This window comes from Bombyx mandarina, chromosome 10 (genome assembly GCF_030267445.1).
Source record: "Bombyx mandarina strain Sakado chromosome 10, ASM3026744v2".
In the NCBI taxonomy this organism is placed as follows: domain Eukaryota; kingdom Metazoa; phylum Arthropoda; class Insecta; order Lepidoptera; family Bombycidae; genus Bombyx; species Bombyx mandarina.
The window spans coordinates 546,350-565,422 of record NC_143217.1 but is presented as its reverse complement, the minus strand read 5'-3'; the positions used below and the strand labels follow the sequence as shown (position 1 = coordinate 565,422).

At 37.3% G+C, this 19,073-nt stretch overlaps 1 protein-coding gene across 4 annotated transcripts in view; it reads right to left on the bottom strand.

The window, feature by feature from the left end:
* Window positions 1–19,073, bottom strand: part of LOC114241608 (protein tiptop) — a 367,727-nt gene that overhangs the window by 277,952 nt on the left and 70,702 nt on the right. For all 4 annotated transcript variants that reach the window (XM_089730104.1, XM_089730106.1, XM_089730103.1 and 1 more), the window contains exon 2: window positions 12,777–12,812. The gene's annotated coding sequence lies outside the window, so the exon portion shown is untranslated. The remainder of the gene's footprint in view (window positions 1–12,776; window positions 12,813–19,073) is intronic.

Below are 19,073 nucleotides of genomic sequence, written 5' to 3'. Positions count from 1 at the left end.
GGGGATGCTATCGTCCTATTTTTATCTCAAAGCCGTTGCGCTTTCTGGTTTGAAGGGTAAGATAATTATTATTGGCGACCTGCAGCAGAACAAAACACCGGAATTAAACGGACTATTTCTGGAGTATCTCATTCGAATAAGTATGTCTTCGACGTAAATAAATTTGAAGTCGTCGTGGCCTAAAGGATAAGAAGCACGGTGCATTCGTATCTACTAGCAATACACCGGTGTTCGAATCCCGCAGGCGGTTACCAATTTTTGTAATGAAATACGTACTGAAGAAATGCTCACAATTGACTTGCACAGTGAAAGAGTAGCATCGTGTAATAAAAATCAAACCCACAAAACTATAATTTGCATAATTATTGTTGGTAGGACGTCTCGTGGGTCCGCACGGGTAGATACCACTACCCTGCCTATTTCAGCCGTGAAGCAGTACTGCGCTTTGGTTTGAAGGATGGGGCAGCCATTGTAATTTTACTGAGTACCTTAGAACTCATATCTCAAGGTGGGTGGCGGCACCTACGCAATAAAATAAAAAAAATATGGGACACTTTACAAGATGTTTCATTAGTGAGGTTTTTACGTGATCGAGGTTTTTACATGAAGTCTTCGCTTGATAGATAAGTGATATTGAGTGATGTGACTATGCCGAGGTCCACCGCTCCTAGCCTATACCAAAATCATGGAATCAAGTACTGACTTCGTGAAATGCAAAATAATTTGCGTGATTAGTCTCATTAGGTATTATATTATTGTGAGACTGCACAAATGGATACCATAGAAATCTGCCGCAAATCAGTCGTGTGTTTGTCGTTTTGAAGACTGGAACATTAATCTATACTAATATTATAAAGAGGAAAGATTTGTTTGTTTGTTTGTTTCGAATAGGCTCCGAAACTACTGGACCGATTTGAAAAATTATTTTTCCATTAGAAGCCGACATTGTCCCTGATGAACATAGGCTACTTTTTTTAATTTTTTTATTTATTTATTTTTTTTGGTTTCATGTGTGTTTTAATGTTTCCGAAGCGAAGCGAGGGCGGGTCGCTAGTTACAAAATAATTATGCAATTCGGCAACTCAACTTACATTCACGATGACGATCATAATATCTATGGGCTCCGGTAACACCAGGGGGTAATATATGCTAATTACCTAAAATTAAAATATACTTTTGATCTGCCGTTTTACAAACAAGTGCATGAAGAGATAAGGTTCGCGTGCATCGAGATGCAAATGATGATCGACCTCCACCGAGATATCATTTAATTCAACATATCTTAAGGCGACACGGTATTTCCAAATGCGAGGTCGTGTATTCTGTAATGAGATCGACTGTCTGTTTGATTTTGTTAGTGTCGAGTAGTCGAGCTACCTACATAAGCCTCTGCTGTATTTAATTTCAAATCATGTGACGTCATTTGAGGCCAAAACGATTCTAACATAATTTCGTACCAAAGGCCGCCATCTACTAATGTGTTTGAATTTCTTCTTAATTGTTTATAATAATTATTAAATATACAGCCTAGTAATTTTTATTTAATGTTATTTATTTAAACTCGTGATGATGTATCTAGCTCTATTACTATCTCTCTCTATAACAACATGAAAATGAAATAGAACTTTTTCATAATTGGAATGATTAGAAATTGTTTTCCTTTTATTTAATACGCATTTCATAACCATTGCTCCAACGATCTAGCATTATTTTACGATATAAGTTAGTGGTGTTACCTAATAAAGGTCTTTTCTAAATTTGCTATGGTCTTTGACAACCAAAAGTTCGTTTGTGCTTGACAGAGATATTTAGATAATAGAGAATATTATTAGTAGAATTTAATTTATAAATAAACCATCTCCGTCCGCGCTAGGCAAACACCTAACTTTGTTCATAGAATAAAATGGTTGATAGAAGTGGCATACATCAATTATCTAATGGTAAATGGTTATTAAACTTTTTATTTATATGTAGGTAGTTGTGAGTTGTTCACTGAATCAAGTGGCGGATGTAAGCTGTATCACCAAATGTCGTCCAATCTCAAAACATAATTTAGTAATGCATAAAACGACCTATGACACACTCCCAGCGGGGCTCACTATATATTTTACAAAATATAATCGTAAAACTAGAATGATGTTATTAAAACAGTAGGCTTAGTTGTTATTGTAAGGTTCGTAAAATAGCAATAAAATATTTTTATCAAACAATGTTTGAACGTAACGGGATGGTCCGAAGCGTTATTATGGTCATACGTTTTATTAGTATACAGGTTTTTGAATTTACGGTCGTTCGGCTTGGCTTTCGGCTTTCGGCATTATCTTCGAGCAGTAACTAATAACAATACAACTGGTAATAATCAAGCTGGTCCGGAAATGTTAGAAATACGCAAAGAAGGCGATCTAGTGAAATTTGTATTATTTAAGAGGATCCATCATCAGAAGCCGTAACAACCTGAAACGCTAATCAATACAGCGAGGAGAGGCAAATAATAGGAACATTCAAAAGGAGAATAACTAACAACAATGTACTGGCAGATAAAGTCCATAAGCAGTTTGTGAAACACAGGACTACGCATAGGCACGCATTTACGGTAGGCAGCGGCTTGACTCTGACCCTGGCATTGCTGAAGTCCATCGGCAACGGTAATCATTCACCATCAGGTGGGCCGTATGCTCGTCTGCCTACACGGGCAATAAAATAAAATGTACTTGAATGAAACATTTTACGTGCACCCGATATGTTGATAAATCTAATCTAGAATATTTTAGAAGAGCTAGACGGTTTCGTGGCTGCACCTCTGGCATTGCTGACATCCGTGAGCTACGGTGACCACTCACGATCAGGTGAGGTCTACGCTCGTACATCTTTTTTTTATTATGATTGAACATTTACTGGTGGCCCGGAGGCCTTTCCAGTTTCACCAGGACAGGTGGGCGAGCAAAGGCTCAGCCAGGAGGAGTGGGATTTGCTAGCAGCTGCCCGAGCGCCTCCGAAGGAGACCTAACAACTCAAGAGCAACTGCTTTGCGAATGAATCTACTACCGGATCGGAATCGCGACCCGCTGAGAAGATCCGCCGAGAAACTGAGCGAGCTGATGCATGGGTTAGGTTGCACGTCGACCTCTTTGTCGAGTTCGACGAGTAGGGTTACCGGGGTTCCTCGTCGAACTCGTCGTACATCTACAGAGGCAATAAAAAATGGCAACTTGTACCTACTTACTTCAACTAACTTGAATCCACGGCAAGCAACGTGTGCCCCTTTTTTTTCGGGCTGGGGGCCGAACCTCCTACGAGGTCCCCGCGCCTAGGTGGCGCGCGGGGTATGTGGGACTCAACGATCTGCAAGGTGTTGGGAGCAGACCGCCGGCCCAAGGAATTTCAGGGCCCTACCCACTAAACGACCAACGTGTGTCCCTAAAGCCTTGTTCGGACTAGGCGAGTATTTTAGTCGAGTACCGAGTAATTTAGTGGCTAAGCTACTCGCTACTCGCCCGATAAAATAGAACAAAATGGATTGACTTGACTAAATTATTTACTAACCTACTCGACTAAATTTTTGGTGCTCAGACACATTTAGCTACTAAATTACTCGGTACTCGACTAAAATACTTGCCTAGTCAGAACAAGGCTTAACTCAGCCTATTAAAAGTTAATTATTATTATTGTATTTTGGGAAACACTCTGCGTGTTATCTCAATAATTGTTAATCTAGATAATTTTCTGTAAACTTTATCGTGATCAGCGATTAAGCAATCTCATATTTAAATAATAAACCTAATCTACCGAGGTTCGGTTCCGTCAAAGCCGAACGATCGTTTTCGACGCATCACTATCACATTTATTTCCATATTATATTATGTTTGTATTATAATTTCCAGATTATATTATTCCTAGACGACATTTTTTGAATATTAAAAAGGCGCCGTTTTCTATTTTAATGTTTTAGCATTAGTTAAATAAAAAAAAATTATAAGTATTTTATGTTAGATTGAGTTATAAAAGGTAGTGTTTAAAATAATAAATGTCAACAGTTCGATAGATTAGCTTTATCTCGTTTAATCTAGAATAAATTTGACTTTTTATAGTCATGCTGCTGTTTATTTTCAGAGCGAACACATGCAGAACTATATCAGCACTGGTTTCTCAGAAATACTGAAATAGTTATATATGAAGAACAAAAACAGAACCTATTCAGCAACTGAAGATTGGCTTAACCGCAGCGCGTGAGTAGAAGTACAGCGGGTTGCTCCTGCCCGAAAAGGCGTTCCTGCCATCACCAATTTCTCGCAAAACTTTAAAAATATTGCAGACTAGCTGACTCGGCAGACTTCATAGTGCCTCAATCGATAAATAAAAGACCTAAACTTTTTTATAAAATAAACCTAAAACAAACAAAACGAATCCGTCCGACGGGAGGCACATCAAAGGGAAAACAAAATTGTTATTTTTATTTAATTCTGAGCATTTTCATATTTATCTACCCTTTAAACCTTCTCCGGACTTCCACAAATAATTCAAGACCAAAATTAGCCAAACCCGTCCAGCCGTTCTCGAGTTTTAGCGAGACTAACGAACAACAATTCATTTTTATATATAGAGATATAGATATAGATTAATCTCACTGTGGTGACAAAAGCTGTAAATATCATATAAATTATTTTAATAATTAGAAAACTCAAAGGAAATGCCCTTGCCGGCACATTGATATTATTTATAACGAAGGCACAACCACGGGACACAAAATTTTGTACATTATCGATTCTCCATACTGTATAATATAGTAATACGAATCCCTGCTGGACCACCACAAACGCCCACTCACTCTATGAAGACGTTACGCTCGTGTCATGACTTAATATCGGCCGACCGCGTGCGCTTGTGTTGCAGGCTGACCGGCTTGCATGGAGCGAATAATAAGCTGAAGCGGATTATAAAAGCTGTTTTAATTACAGGTAATTGTCGTTCCAATATATTTCAACCGATACTAGATCCCATTGATAAAAGGAAGCGATTTCATTGTATTGAAATAGCGCTATCCTTTGCTTGCAATCGGCACATTTCGTTGTTTCGTAGCAAAACCAAAGGACTGACATGGTCTCGGAGCAGAATTCGTTATTATTTTAATCGCACGTACACTCTGTATATAACCTCACTGTATATAAATCGGTCAAACATATTTAATTCTCTGAATGATGGATATTGCTTTAACTGCTTAACATTTTTAAATACATTTCAAATACTGGTGGTAGGAGCTATTGTGAGTCCACACGGGTAGCTACCACCACCCCGCCTATTTCTGCCGTGAAGCAGTAATGCGTTTCAGTTTGAAGGGTGGGGCAGCTGTTGTAACTATAGTTGTTGTAACTATACTGAGACCTTAGAACTCATATCTCAAGGTAGGTGGCGATATTTACGTTGTAGATGTCTATTGGCTCCAAAAACCACTTAACACCAGGCGGGCTGTGAGCTTGTCCACCCACATAAGCAATAAAAAAAATAAGAAATGCGTTAGAAGACACCGTTTCGCAATCATTTTGTTTATGTGATGATTAAATAAATAAGCTACAATCTCTTGTAGCTTGTACCACACCGAGCGCTCATAAGTGGCCTCCGTACAAACAGAGCAGTAATAAACTACGTGATATTACATGACAAGTGTACGTGTAATCCGTTGTACTGTTTATCATAACGATCGTACGGACAGAACATATTTTATTTATATATATTCATGACTTTTTATCTATTTCACTTAGATTTTTCTGTATTTATAACTCAAGTTGCAATCTCTCATCAAACTCAAGATTGAAGCTCATGGGTGATGGTGGTCACGACCCTCAGACATGAGGAACACGACTCGAGGAGGGAGGAGGATAACTCAAGTTGCAGATGAAAGTAATAAAAACATAGAGAAAAGCGACTTATTATTTACTACAATGTGGTAGGGCTAGAAATAGAATAGTATAGTAGACAGAAAAGATCCATCCATTAAATTGTGTGCTTCGATTATTATTATTCTTTTATAATATTATCGATTCTATGTTTCAAACAAGTCCGGAGCGAATTTAAGTCTCTATCTCTTTTGCCAATTAAGTATCGTGCAGCGGGTTCATAGGCTAATTCAAGAATAACATTGTCAAGCTGACCTCAACTATGTGAGTGACGTATATTGGTCACGTAATGACAAATTTAGCTGTTCCAGATCACTGCTAATATAACATTTTCTAAATAAAACCTGATTTAAATAAAGAGAATGATTTCAGCTTAATAATTCTGTAATTTCGATCGCCTCTTTTATCGATAGTAGTTTGTAATAGTTGGGTGTCAAATTCAATTCTTTTTATGGGATACTCGCGACCCGCCCTCGTTTCGCTTCGGAAACATAAAATTTTATTATTGATAGCTGAGTCCCGCGGTGTTACCCGCGGTGATTGTCGTACCGCGAGTGACGCCGCGGGGCGAAGCTAGTATAAAAAGTAGCCTAAGTTACTCCTTATATCATCAGCTACCTATCAGTGAAAGTCTCGTCGAAATCGGTCCAGCCGTTCCAGAGATTAGCCGGAACAAACAGACAGACAGACAAAAATTGTAAAAAATGTTATTTTGGTGTATGTATCGTATACCTATTCATATGCGTGTAGTAAAAAGCGGTTATTTCAATATTACAAACAGACACTCCAATTTTATTTATATGAATAGATTAAAAGTATGTAGGAAAAATTGAAGCGTCTGTGGTGGGTAGGACGCCCGGTGTATTCGTTTCAGGCCATGTGACAGTACCGAGATGTACTATGTTATCCAATACATGTTTACCACGTGCTTACTAAGAACTTGCGGGATTTAACCCACAAAAAATACCCTACCCTACCTAATGTTTACTGGTGGTAGGACCTCTTGTGAGTCCACACGGGTAGGTACCAACCACCCTGCCTATTTCTGCCGTGAAACAGTAATGCGTTTCGATTTGAACGGTGGGGCAGCCGTCGTAACTGTACTGAGACTTTAGAACTTATACCTCAAGGTGGGTGGCGCATTTACGTTGTAGATGTCTATGGGCTCCAGTAACCAATTAACAACAAACGAATCATATGCTGAATCCAAGTAGCGCGAGCTAAATATTCAAGTGGTGCATTTAATAATCATAATCATACTTGATAAAAAAGATAAAGTTAAAACAAGCGTTATGTAATTATGAACAGATTTCATTTCCGTGAACACGAAAAGCCTCAAAAACAAACAGTAAGACGCCCGCAAATCTCTATTATCCTTCAAGAATTGCTCGAAAAAAATTATTCATTTCCAATCAAACGAAAATCAATCAGAATGTTCAATAAACAAAATTGGAAAACCGATCTGACCTGTCCATTGTTGAGGGACAAAGAACGATAATAGTCTACGAGGGTTCTAAGAACCAGGACCATTGTCCCGGACGAAGTGGAACTCTGAACTCATTACCGGGATAACCGTTCGGTTTGTTTAAGAATCGATTATCAGTGAGCTGCTGTCTTAGGTGCTAATGTTGATATCAAATTTCGAAGAGTTTCATGAAATGCTTTAATTAAAATGACGGTTATCTTCATACTGGGTATGTTTAGAGCCATTGCGATTGCTACGGGTTGTTTAGTATTTGTTACTAGTTCTATTCTAGGAATGGTAGAAAAAAAATGTGGCTAAAGAGGCGGTAGGCTGACTTAGACACGGGATGGCGAAACTCGTGCTCTGGAAAATCTATACTAATATTATAAAGAGGAAAGATTTGTTTGTTTGTATTGAATATTCTCTGAAACTACTAAACCGATTTGAAAAATTCTTTCACTGTTTGAAAGCTACACTATTCCCGAGTGACATAAACTATATATATATATATTTTTTTTAAATTAAGAATCCTTAAAACTCCAATAATGTAACCCAAGGTGTAAAAAAATTACCTAAAATATTCTTTACATCGCGTGCCCTGCGAAAACTATTGATGATAGAATAAAATAATGTAAGTACTACGACTTTGTAGAACACATTATTATTTCCAAAAAGTGTCGCGACAGCATATGTCTAACTATTATAGTTATGCTACAATAAGAATTCCTTTATTTAAAAAAAATAAAACCACGTCAAATATCGTTGAAATTTTTGTTAAAGACCCGAGCGGAGCCGGAGCGGTCCGCTATCTTTTTATAAATCACGTAATTGCAAAAAAAATGCAGCGAATAAAGACTTTATTATTATACTCGTAAGTTCTACTCGATTTACAATAACGACTTCCTCCTCCTTTCGTCCTAATGTCAAATGTCAAAACTTAGCCATTGATTTACGGTCGGTTTTACTTGTATTGTAAAAGTCAGTACGCGAGTAATGGTTTTATTTTCGTATGACGTTTCTGTCTATGCTGAAATTATTGTTAGGGTTGTTGAACTCTGACTGTTTAGGTAAAATTTTACATGTCACATTAATTAATTTGTAGATTGTATAATATAATTATTGTATTGTTACCCGCCTGCCAAATAAGTGTTACATGTACCATTTATATTAATATATTATGTCTAATTCTTTAGCACGTTGTACAATCTGGACCTTTTCACGAATTTCAACTTAATATGAGGTGTCATTACATTCGTATTAGTTGTGGAAACAACACAGGAAACATTACCTATTTCAATTTGTTGTCCGCAAAAAAAATTGAAATACTTAATACGATTTAATATCAGTTGTCCCGTGCTATTGCCGTTGTTTATTACTGTTTGTTAAATAAAATAAATTATTAAATGGAACAAAAAAACCGAGTGCAATGAAATAAAATGTGTGTGTGTGTGTGTGTGTGTGTGTGTGTGTGTGTGTGTGTGTGTATGTGTATGTATAATACAATCAACTGGTTTTATTATATTTATTTTATTTCGTTTTTAAAATACAGTCTGGTTCTTGTGTCACTAATTCCTGAGTAGATTGTAGATTTAGGTTGACATTAAATTAGTTTAACGTTTTTTTATTGCGTTTTTAAAATATATTGTTTTTGAATATTTTTGAAAACTAATATGAACATTTTGAAGTTTATACAATGCTTTCTTTTAACCGAGAAGCTGGTTAAACCGTCATTATCGAAGGCAACAGATATGTTTTTGAAAATTACATCGATATTTAATTAAGAATTACAACCCTATTCTCATCACGAAAATAACAGGCCCGAAACGACGTATCTCACATCATTTAACTTAGAAAACAACGTCTTAAGGCTCAGTAATAAAGCCCGAATTTCCGTATCAGCACTAATGATTGACATTCAAAAGTGCCAATTGTCTTAACGGCGAAGATTAAATTGATTTACAGCTCACGGAGCCGTTCCGTCGCCGAGACGGGATCGTAAAGTGTCCGGTTCGTGATCTAAATGCCTACCTTTTGATGTGCGATTACGTTCGACTATTTGCGAATTCGTATTGTTTTAGAAGGCAATAAAAATATTGATGTGTGATTCAAAATACTGATCGCGTTTTACTTGACTGCTTCAAAAGCAGGACCGGTCACTGTCTTCGTCGACCCCGCCGCTTGCGACGAAGGGCTCGACCAGTGAATTAACCCATAGACACAGCCCATTGAGTTTCTAGTCGGATCTTCTCAGTGGGTCGCGTTTACGATCCGGTGGTAGATTCTGCGAAGCACTGCTCTTTTTAGGGCCACTGTTAGCAACACACTCCGGTTTGAGCCCCGAGAGCTCACCTACAAGTCAAGGTGAAGCTGATATTATAACATCTCAAGGCTATGGTAGGGGAAAAAAAATCAAGGTTTGGAGTGTTTGTTTAATCTAATCTTAAAAATTTGATGGAAACTATAGAAAATTTCTTTTTCTACCCTTTTACTTTTAACAACTAAACTGAAGTATTAGTCCACGCGTTTCACGTCCGTTAGTACAGACACTAGTCTTAGTGAATATATTTTAAAATATTTATTTCTGAATTATGACAGACGAGCTCTCGGCTAACTTAGTGTTATGTGGTCACTAGGGCCCGTGGAGTCCTTACATATTGGGGCTTTATAACAAAACATGTGAGTCCGCACGGGTAGGTACCACCACCCCGCCTATTTCTGCCCTGAAGCAGTAATGCGTTTCGGTTTGAAGGGTGGAGCGGCCGTCGTAACTATACTTGAGACCTTAAAACTTATATCTCAAAGTGGGTTTTTTTATTTATTTTTTATTGCCTTTGTAGGCAGACGAGCATACGGCCCGCCTGATGGTGAGTGGTTACCGTCGCCCATGGACTTCAGCAATGCCAGGGGCAGAGCCAAGCCGCTGCCTACCGCTTAATACTCTCCACAAGCCTTGTTTGAAGAAGGACATGTCACAGGGTGGCGCATTTACGTTGTAGATGTCTATGGGCTCCAGTAACCACTTAACACCAGGTGGGCTGTGAGCTCGTCCGCTCATCTAAGCAATAAAAAAACTCATCCTTTAGCTAGAGCTACTATGGCGCGACATATCTGTGTGAGCTCAAAATATTCGCCGCCAGCGTTCAACATGTAAATAGCGGAGAGGACGTTGGGTATTTAAACAAGGCAAGGATACTGCGGACGGATAGTGGGAATCAATGTAGTTCTGCTAAACAAAACCTATAATACAACATCGATAATAAATCTTGCTTTCAAACAATAAACATTATGATTTATCTGGCGGAGTCTCGTTGCAAACGTCGAGTGCCTTGTCGATGTCCCGTAACTAACAAATAAGCGAATTTGTTCGGTGCCATTATTGTCCGTAACGTATTTCAAAGGAACTATAACTGAACTGTGTTGACGCAAACGAGATATCCGGAGCGACTGTCGTTCGGTCGTCGGGGACCTACGCTCGCTTCGGATCTCGAGCGGTATTCGGTTCAAGGGACGCTGGTTACAACCGATACTGATAATAACATGTTGAACATTCCGTCTTACAGTTTCGTGGATATTAGCGAAAGTTGAATTAGAATTAGACCTCGTGAAATTTACGTATAAAATTACATATTTACCAAATAGTGGCGTTACTAACTCTGCTAATGCCGGTCCCAAGCCCGGATGAGAAAAGAGGAGGGTTGAGTTCGATCTTTCCACCGTAAACCAGTTAACGCCGAATGTCTGGCGGCAGTTAATTGGCTTGCTTCAGTGGCCTCGAAGAACTAAATCTCTTCAACAAGCACGGCCGTGGAGGACTCGCGACCCCATCACGTGTATTTTCCCAAAAAAGCCTCATGAGGCCACGAGGCCACCACCCTGAGTATTGAGGATTATCGACGCAAGGAGGAGGCGTTACTCAATAGCGTTGTAGGTTTGCGCGGATCGGATCCAGTGTCCGCGAACCAAAGATGTGTTTTCTATATGTCTACGATAAACTCTTAACACACGTTGGAGTCCAACGCAATGGCGACCTGGACATCACGTCTCAAGGTACGCGGCGGTATACCCGTTGAACATCTATGAGCTCTAATTACCACTAAAACTAACACCGGATACATCATGAGTTTGTCTGCCCAAATACAGAAAGAAAGCCGTGTATTATAATCATAACTTCTCAGTTCTCACTAAGCCTACCGCTAGATTTAATTCAGCTTATATTAGGCTCCAGTGTTTAAGCATAATTCTGTCTACCCATACAAGCCCTGAACAATCTCGCAGACAAGGTGACAGGAATAGCCTGGTATTGCTTGTACTCCTCAATACGTGATGAGGTCGTGTCGACCTACGAGCCGTCATGTCAACGGTCTATTACTGGACGCGTATACTGGTGAAAGCTTAATGTCCTAGGCTATGTATAGTAAGGATTTGAACATCCATTATTCTAGTGCTTTGTTGTTATAATATCTATCGAAGTTTCGTGCTGTATCTACTCCGGAAAGTCGTCCCTAGTTTGTCACAGAACAGTCAGAATAACGAAGATTTTTTGTAAAACGTAGAATGAAACAGGGAACAGAATCCGGACTTCAAGCTGCAACAGCCAGGTTCGATATAGAAAAGAAATACTTTCATACATCTATACTCTATACTAATATTATAAAGCTGAAGAGTTTGTTTGTTTGAACGCGCTAATCTAAGGAACTACTGGTCCGATTTGAAAAATTCTTTCAGTGTTAGATAGCCCATTTATCGAGTAAGGCTATAAGCTATATACCATCACGCTAAGACCAATACAAGCGGAGCACCAATAAAGAATGTTTCAAAATCGGGTTTTTTTCCCCTTTTGAGAGCTTCCGCTGATTGCGCTGCAGAAACGGTTAAAGTTTCGTTAAAATAATGTATGACAGAATTGTCCCCTTTAAAAGATCTAAAGAAAAAGTCCGCGGCAGCATATGTCTATATGTTAAGGTTGGCTCACTATAACGTATTTTATGCTAACCAAATTTGTTCTAAAATAAAGCATTATTTGTGAACTATTCCACGCGGAGGAAGTCGCGGGCAAAAGCTAGTAAATAATAATATGTAATGTTGTTTTTTCTCTACCTATTCACTGGTAGCCTAAAGGGCTATTCCAGCTATGACTATGGCTGGTAGGTGAGCTCAACCTGAGAAATATTGCTAACATTAGAATCTACCACCGGATCGATATCGCGATTCACTAAGAAGATCCGGCGAGAAACTCAGTGGGTTGTGTATATAGGTTAGTTCGCTCGTGAACTCTTCAACGAAGACGGTGGCCGGTGCTTGGAGACCCTAAAAGCGCCGTGTTTGTTGAGTAAGTAAGTACGTTCAGGCTTCGTAAAATAAATTAATTAAGCTACGTTTTAGTTCGTTTTAAATTAGTGTGATTTCATCATTACACTTACGTTGCTCCAAATACTACGCCATAATTATCACAGAACCTGAAACAATAATTTTAAATTATTAATTAATTCGTTCAATTCATAATATCACACATAAATGTGTCAGAGTTTGATTGTTACGCACGACTCAACCTCACAACCGACCATCATTTTGCATATACGTAAAACAAGCAAAGTCGCGGCTAAATGTTATTAAATAAATAAATCAACTTTTCAACGGTCCTAAGCTACGATTTTATGCTGTTGAATGTAGCGCAGCAATATATGCGTGGCATGAACCTAATATGGTTCTAAGTGAAGTCGTGGTGACCTAAAAGATAAGACGTCCGGTGCATTCGGGTTAAGCGATGCACCGGTGTTCGAATTTCGCTGGCGGGTACCAATTTTTCTAATGAAATACGTACTCAACAAATGTTCACGATTGACTTCCACGGCGAAGGAATAACATCGTGTAATCAAACCCGCAAAAAATATTTTTGGGATTTCTATGAGCTCCGGTAAGCGCTTAAAAAAAAGCCCAAATTGTTATTTGTGTTATTATGAATGTTTATTTATTTATTTACATATTTAATTTATTAACGATCATCAATTCAAAACTTCGACAAATTGACAAGAAGGCGCTTTATAAATTACACCTCAGTTACAGGTATGCACAAACGTCTATTGATTATATCTTGAAATGAAAAAAATATATAATTTATAAAATCCATAAGTACACATTTTCACTTACGAAGTACAGTTATCAGTACAGTTCATCAGTATCATCGTACAGTTAATTAGAGGGAAAAGTTTAAATAAAACTTTATTACATTCGATTATATTAATTTTGATTAGATTTCATAGACATGGTAGGGAAATAATCCACGCTACATTTTTCCTATACATAATAATACAATTAGGAAAAACATCTATTTCTTGACTTATAATTACGTTTTAGGGTATATTATAAGTACGTACAGGCAGGTACCACTGCCCTGCCTATTTATGCAGCGAAGCAATCATTAGTTCTAGTTCCAAGGGTAATGTTTCCATCACAATCGAGACTTGAACTTCATGGGTCACGGTGGTGTGCAGCATTCACGTGGGAGACGTCTATTTATATATAATTACTAGCTGACCCGGCAAGCGTTGTTTTGCCTTATATAAGATTTCTAGGAAATTTCTAGTGTAGAAAAAAAAAAAAACTTATTGTAAGTGTGTAAGAATGTGGTAAATGAGTGAAAGAGGCATATAGCGTTGTGAACGATAAGGGAATATAAAAATAACAAAACCTCATTCAACCACATAATGCCTCATATAACAAAAAAAAAAATTGTCCAAATAATAAATGTTAAGGGTGGACAACCCTTATCACTTAGGGGTATAAAAAATACTTAGTAGCCGATTTTCAGACCTAGTGAACATGCATATAAAATTTCATAAAAATCGGTCAAACCGTTTCAGAGGAGTATGGTAACTAACATTGTGACACGAGAATTTTATATATAAGATATAATTATATATTTGACTATCAAACCCAGGACCACTTAGGAAAGTGGCTTTACTGTTCTTGATGTTTTCATTCCTTTTTTTTTTTGACTATATTAGTTCACAGTATAAGGAAATTAAAAATATAATTATATTCCTACTTTTAAAAGCTGCATAATGAATTGCGAGCTACCCAATAAACAATAAGTCATCTTTCGACGTGTACACGTGACTAATTAACCCGGGGCTTGATTGCATACTCGTTGGGTTTCATTAATACTTAGACGTTACCACGACACTGGTCGATCGTAAACCTTCGCATAAAACCGATCATTTAACTTGACCTATAATTCATCTTGCGTTTATAAATTAATGATCGCTTGTCCTTTTGTTCGTATCCGCGAATAAAACTTTAGGCAGTTGTTGAAGCTTACATTAAATCTTTTTACAAAGCGTCAGTGACATAAAAGTGATATGCGAATTTATTGTTTTAAATGGGCGGACAAACGCACGTAAGAGTGAATATATTTTAAAGAAAAAGACGCGATGCATATTAACCAAGATTATCAACATAAGAACTTTCACCAGTTAGGGATATAACATATCTTAAGACGACAACCTCCGAGCAGACTCACGCGCTTGAAGGAAAATCCTTATCTGCAGCAGAAAACGTTAACTAGAATCCTTTCAAACAAATTATGATATTTTGGTTAGCAAAATTTAATTATAATTGAACTAATGTAACGTTTCCTAATCTAAGGAAAGTACAAACAATAATCTGCTCTTGATGAACATAAAATCAAACATAAAATCGTAATTAAAATTATCGTACACAAACGATCGCCGATACCGTGGCAACACGGCAACGTAAACGATTTATTGGAAACAAATCAGAATACGTTCCATTTGGTTCTATTTAATTAGTCTCGTTTTGAAATCGTGAAACAGACGGATCGGCTTTACAATGGATTTAAAAAAAAAAAGTTGTTTTGTCCATCGATTATTACTGATAGATAGAGATTTCACTGAGTCCGACAATGGTTTTCGTATCAAATCACACAATTAGAAGTGATCGGTCGTATTGGTTGCCGGTCGCTTTGTCGGCTAGCTTGTCATTGCACTCGCTTAGTTACACTTGGGGCTCGGGGATTTCGACCTAATTCGAATTTTAACAAACACGATTTAATATTTTTACTGTTTCGAATGATTTCAAACAAATGCGAATGCGAATTATTGTTTTATTAGATAACTTCAACGATGTATTAGGATTATGAATTTATAAATTCTTTAATAAATCAATTTTGACTTAATCAATTTAAATCACATTTTAGGAAATCGAAGCTGCTCTGCTTGATAGTGCGAAATAAATATGTTTTACATTTGTATAAAGAATGAATTAATAATAGCTGCAATTTTTGCAGAATATAATTCACAAATAGAAAACAAGCAAATGAATTATAAATATTATATAATTTTCAATATTAATATGATTTTCACCGTAAAAGTCTCCAAATGGAACCAAACAATTGTGTTTGCCGTCACATCGTACGGACAAGGGCTGTCATCTCAAAAGAATTAGAATGATGGACGCGTCATGACACAGCGTTTCTGCTCTCCCCGTCTGTCGATAGCGCAATGATACTCGCACACGATTAGTAATTAAACGATTAGCATAATCTTTGAATGTTTTATAGATAATCTCTGATTTCTGGCATTTGATAAGGAGGTCATGAGGTGATAGAGGCCGCAATTACAACTCTTATGTCTATGTTTTTAGGTTTATTATGTTTTTTTTATTAGCACGTTTTAATAGGCATGGGATATAAAATGGATTATTGTCTCTAGGTCTATTATAAGTTCGTGTAAGTACGTAGCTAACTCGAAAACAATTTGAAAATTGCTTCAAAATTTTAAATTTTCCTTTTTTAAACACAAAAGAACGATGCTGGAATAAAGGGTAGCTCGGCCTTTGATACAAAAGTAATTTTAAACATACCTATATAGGCGGAGGAATTACGCCATGCCACAATTACCGTGAACAGTGTTAACTGTGAGTCTGAAGATCGCGTCCATTCTTTAGTTTGGAATATCGTTACATCCTAAAGACATTGCCACCGTGCCCTTTATATTATTGCACCATCCGCCACCACCACACTGTAACTATTAATATGTTTTATCACAAACATTTTTAACATCTTCCACAGATGCGTTGAAAATGTCACGACATACTCCAACTGCTGACACCCTTTCTGTACTATATGGTCTGATATTTCATCGGACCATTTATATCAGGTTCAAACTAGATGAGTATTTTAGCATCGTAAATAAGTCTCTGATGAGTTCATTTCCGATCCAGCATTTAACGATTACTTCTAGAACTCAAATTAAATGCCGTTGACCATCTGAAGACGTGAGCTATGTGTGTCAATTTAATTTTGAACCGAATCTACAGCTGTGATGTACAGAGAGGACGACAATATTAATCTTGAAGGATACATAAAAAACACGGTGGAGAGGAATTCATTAGAGCTCGTACAATCACCAACAAACCGCACGCATCCGTCATCGATCCTTTCCGCTGTAATCGTATTCGTCAATCATTCGAATGATTCGTCTCGATTCCCCGTTGCTTTTAATTGCTATCATTCAATTTTTTTTCTTCAAATGTCAATTAATACTTTTGTATTTGAATGTACCGCGACCCTTGTGATGAGTTGCAAATACGAGAAGGTCTTCGTTGTTTCGAATATTTTACCAAACCAAGATGGGTTATTTTTTTTTCTATTAAAATTTGATTTAGAATAGGTTGTATTTAAAGATTACAAGACAAAGACGTCTAGGTATAATTATATTACATCTTCTCATGAAAGGACATCGACCCAATGACAGTCATAGTACAGAGCGCGAAACGACAATCAAACCAAAACTTTCTGCCTCAAATATTCTAGAAGTGTCCAAACGATATAATATAAATCATTGAACATATATTTATAAAAAAATTTTAGAAACTGTTTAATATTATTTCAACCGTTATATAAGATTCGAACGCGTCCATATATGTATAGGTCTCTGTAATCCGGATAACAATACAATAATTTAGTACCACCGAATTACTTTGATGATGAACCTGGAAGGTGATTAAGAAACTCCGAAGTACAAGAGAGATCGCTCTGGGCTTGGAGCGGTTTCGTTTGTTTTCACCATTCCGCATAACCAGAAGCCCTTGAAGGCATAAAAATATATACTGATAAAAATAAACTTGTCCCACTAGACTACCTCTATCTGGTGTGTCAACAATCGTCATTGCGAATATCAGTTTACAGTTTGATGACCAAAAACTTTGATTAACACCTAAGAAGTTCACCATCGAAACTTGTTAAGGACCAAGTACCGAAACCAGTCATTGTTGACAGGGCGCGTACCGGAAGAGCACTTCTGACTCTGAAGCCCTAATTACTGGTTTATTGGGTCGTCGACATCGCCCAAACAGAACTATGTTCAGTCCATTTTCAATAGTATTTTTATTCCTTATAAAACATATTATGTTACTGAAAAAGTTTTCATAGATTAATGAAAAGAATTATAATTTAGTTTAAAATTTATTCCTTCATATAAATACACATATATAATATAGAAACAAGGCGACAGTTTGTTTCTTGGTGCACAGTGACTTGCGGCGCGGACCCTGTTGAACGCTATTAACACCATTTTTTCCGTATGTAGGAGATATTTTTCTTTCTGTATTATTTCATAGACAATAATAGTCACGGGTATTCTTTTCTTCCTTCATTCATATAGACGCCGTTTTTTATTAAATTTCTTTTTGTGTTTAGGCTAACGTGACGTAAAGAATAAGATGCTCCTATAAGGCAATGCGCCAATGTCGACATGCAAATTTCGGGGGATGGTACTAATTGTTCTAAGGAAATATCAAATCAATTGTGCATATTATTAATGTGCATAATTACTAGTGTAGGACATCATCGCTTCCGGTTGGAACGGTGGCATAGCCGTTATATAACCGACCTCATGTCTCAAAGTCGATGGCGACAATTACGTTGAGGTGTACAACTGATTAGCACCAGTTGACTTGTGACCTGGTCCAACCATCTTGTATAACAATAAAAAATAATTTTAAAAACAAATAAGACGAGATTGTAACTTAAAACGAATGCTACTAAATATGTACCACTCATTTTGTTTTAAAATATAATGAAAACTGATAGTAAACTACTTTGTTACTCCCTAATGACGATACTCAAATGTCAAATTGTAGTAACCCTAAAGCTAAAGAAGTAAATATCAGTACCGACCGGACCTCGTGAGAAAATCACGGTCACCCGACAATCGTTAAGTGACGATGATCAACAAAAAGTATGAAGTGCGATTTTATTAACATGAACCTTTCATCGATTCAGCGAAAAAACACATTGAATGCCCTATAACAAATGATTTTGTTTGCCATCAAAAAGGTTCGCCAGTCTGGAAAATGGGTCTATAGATTTCAAGTGGTGATCTATCGATGGTGCACACCCATTTTATCCAGACCTTCGCCGTTCAATATTTACAAGGCAATGAGAGTTCTAGTGTAGTCGGACGTCAACGGCTCTCGAGCTGTCATTTGTGAAAGATCCCCGGAACGTATCAGTCGTTTGGTAGGTAGAGAGGTCTTTCTAAAATTGGCGTTTTAATCTATTGACGTGACATGATGCTGCAGTTTTGTTTGATGTTATTTCGCGATGCGCCTTTCGGTTTGTTTGGGGGACAAATAGTACTTATTGTACTGTAGCTCGGAACAAGAACGTAATTAAACCTATATGTTTCTCAAAATAT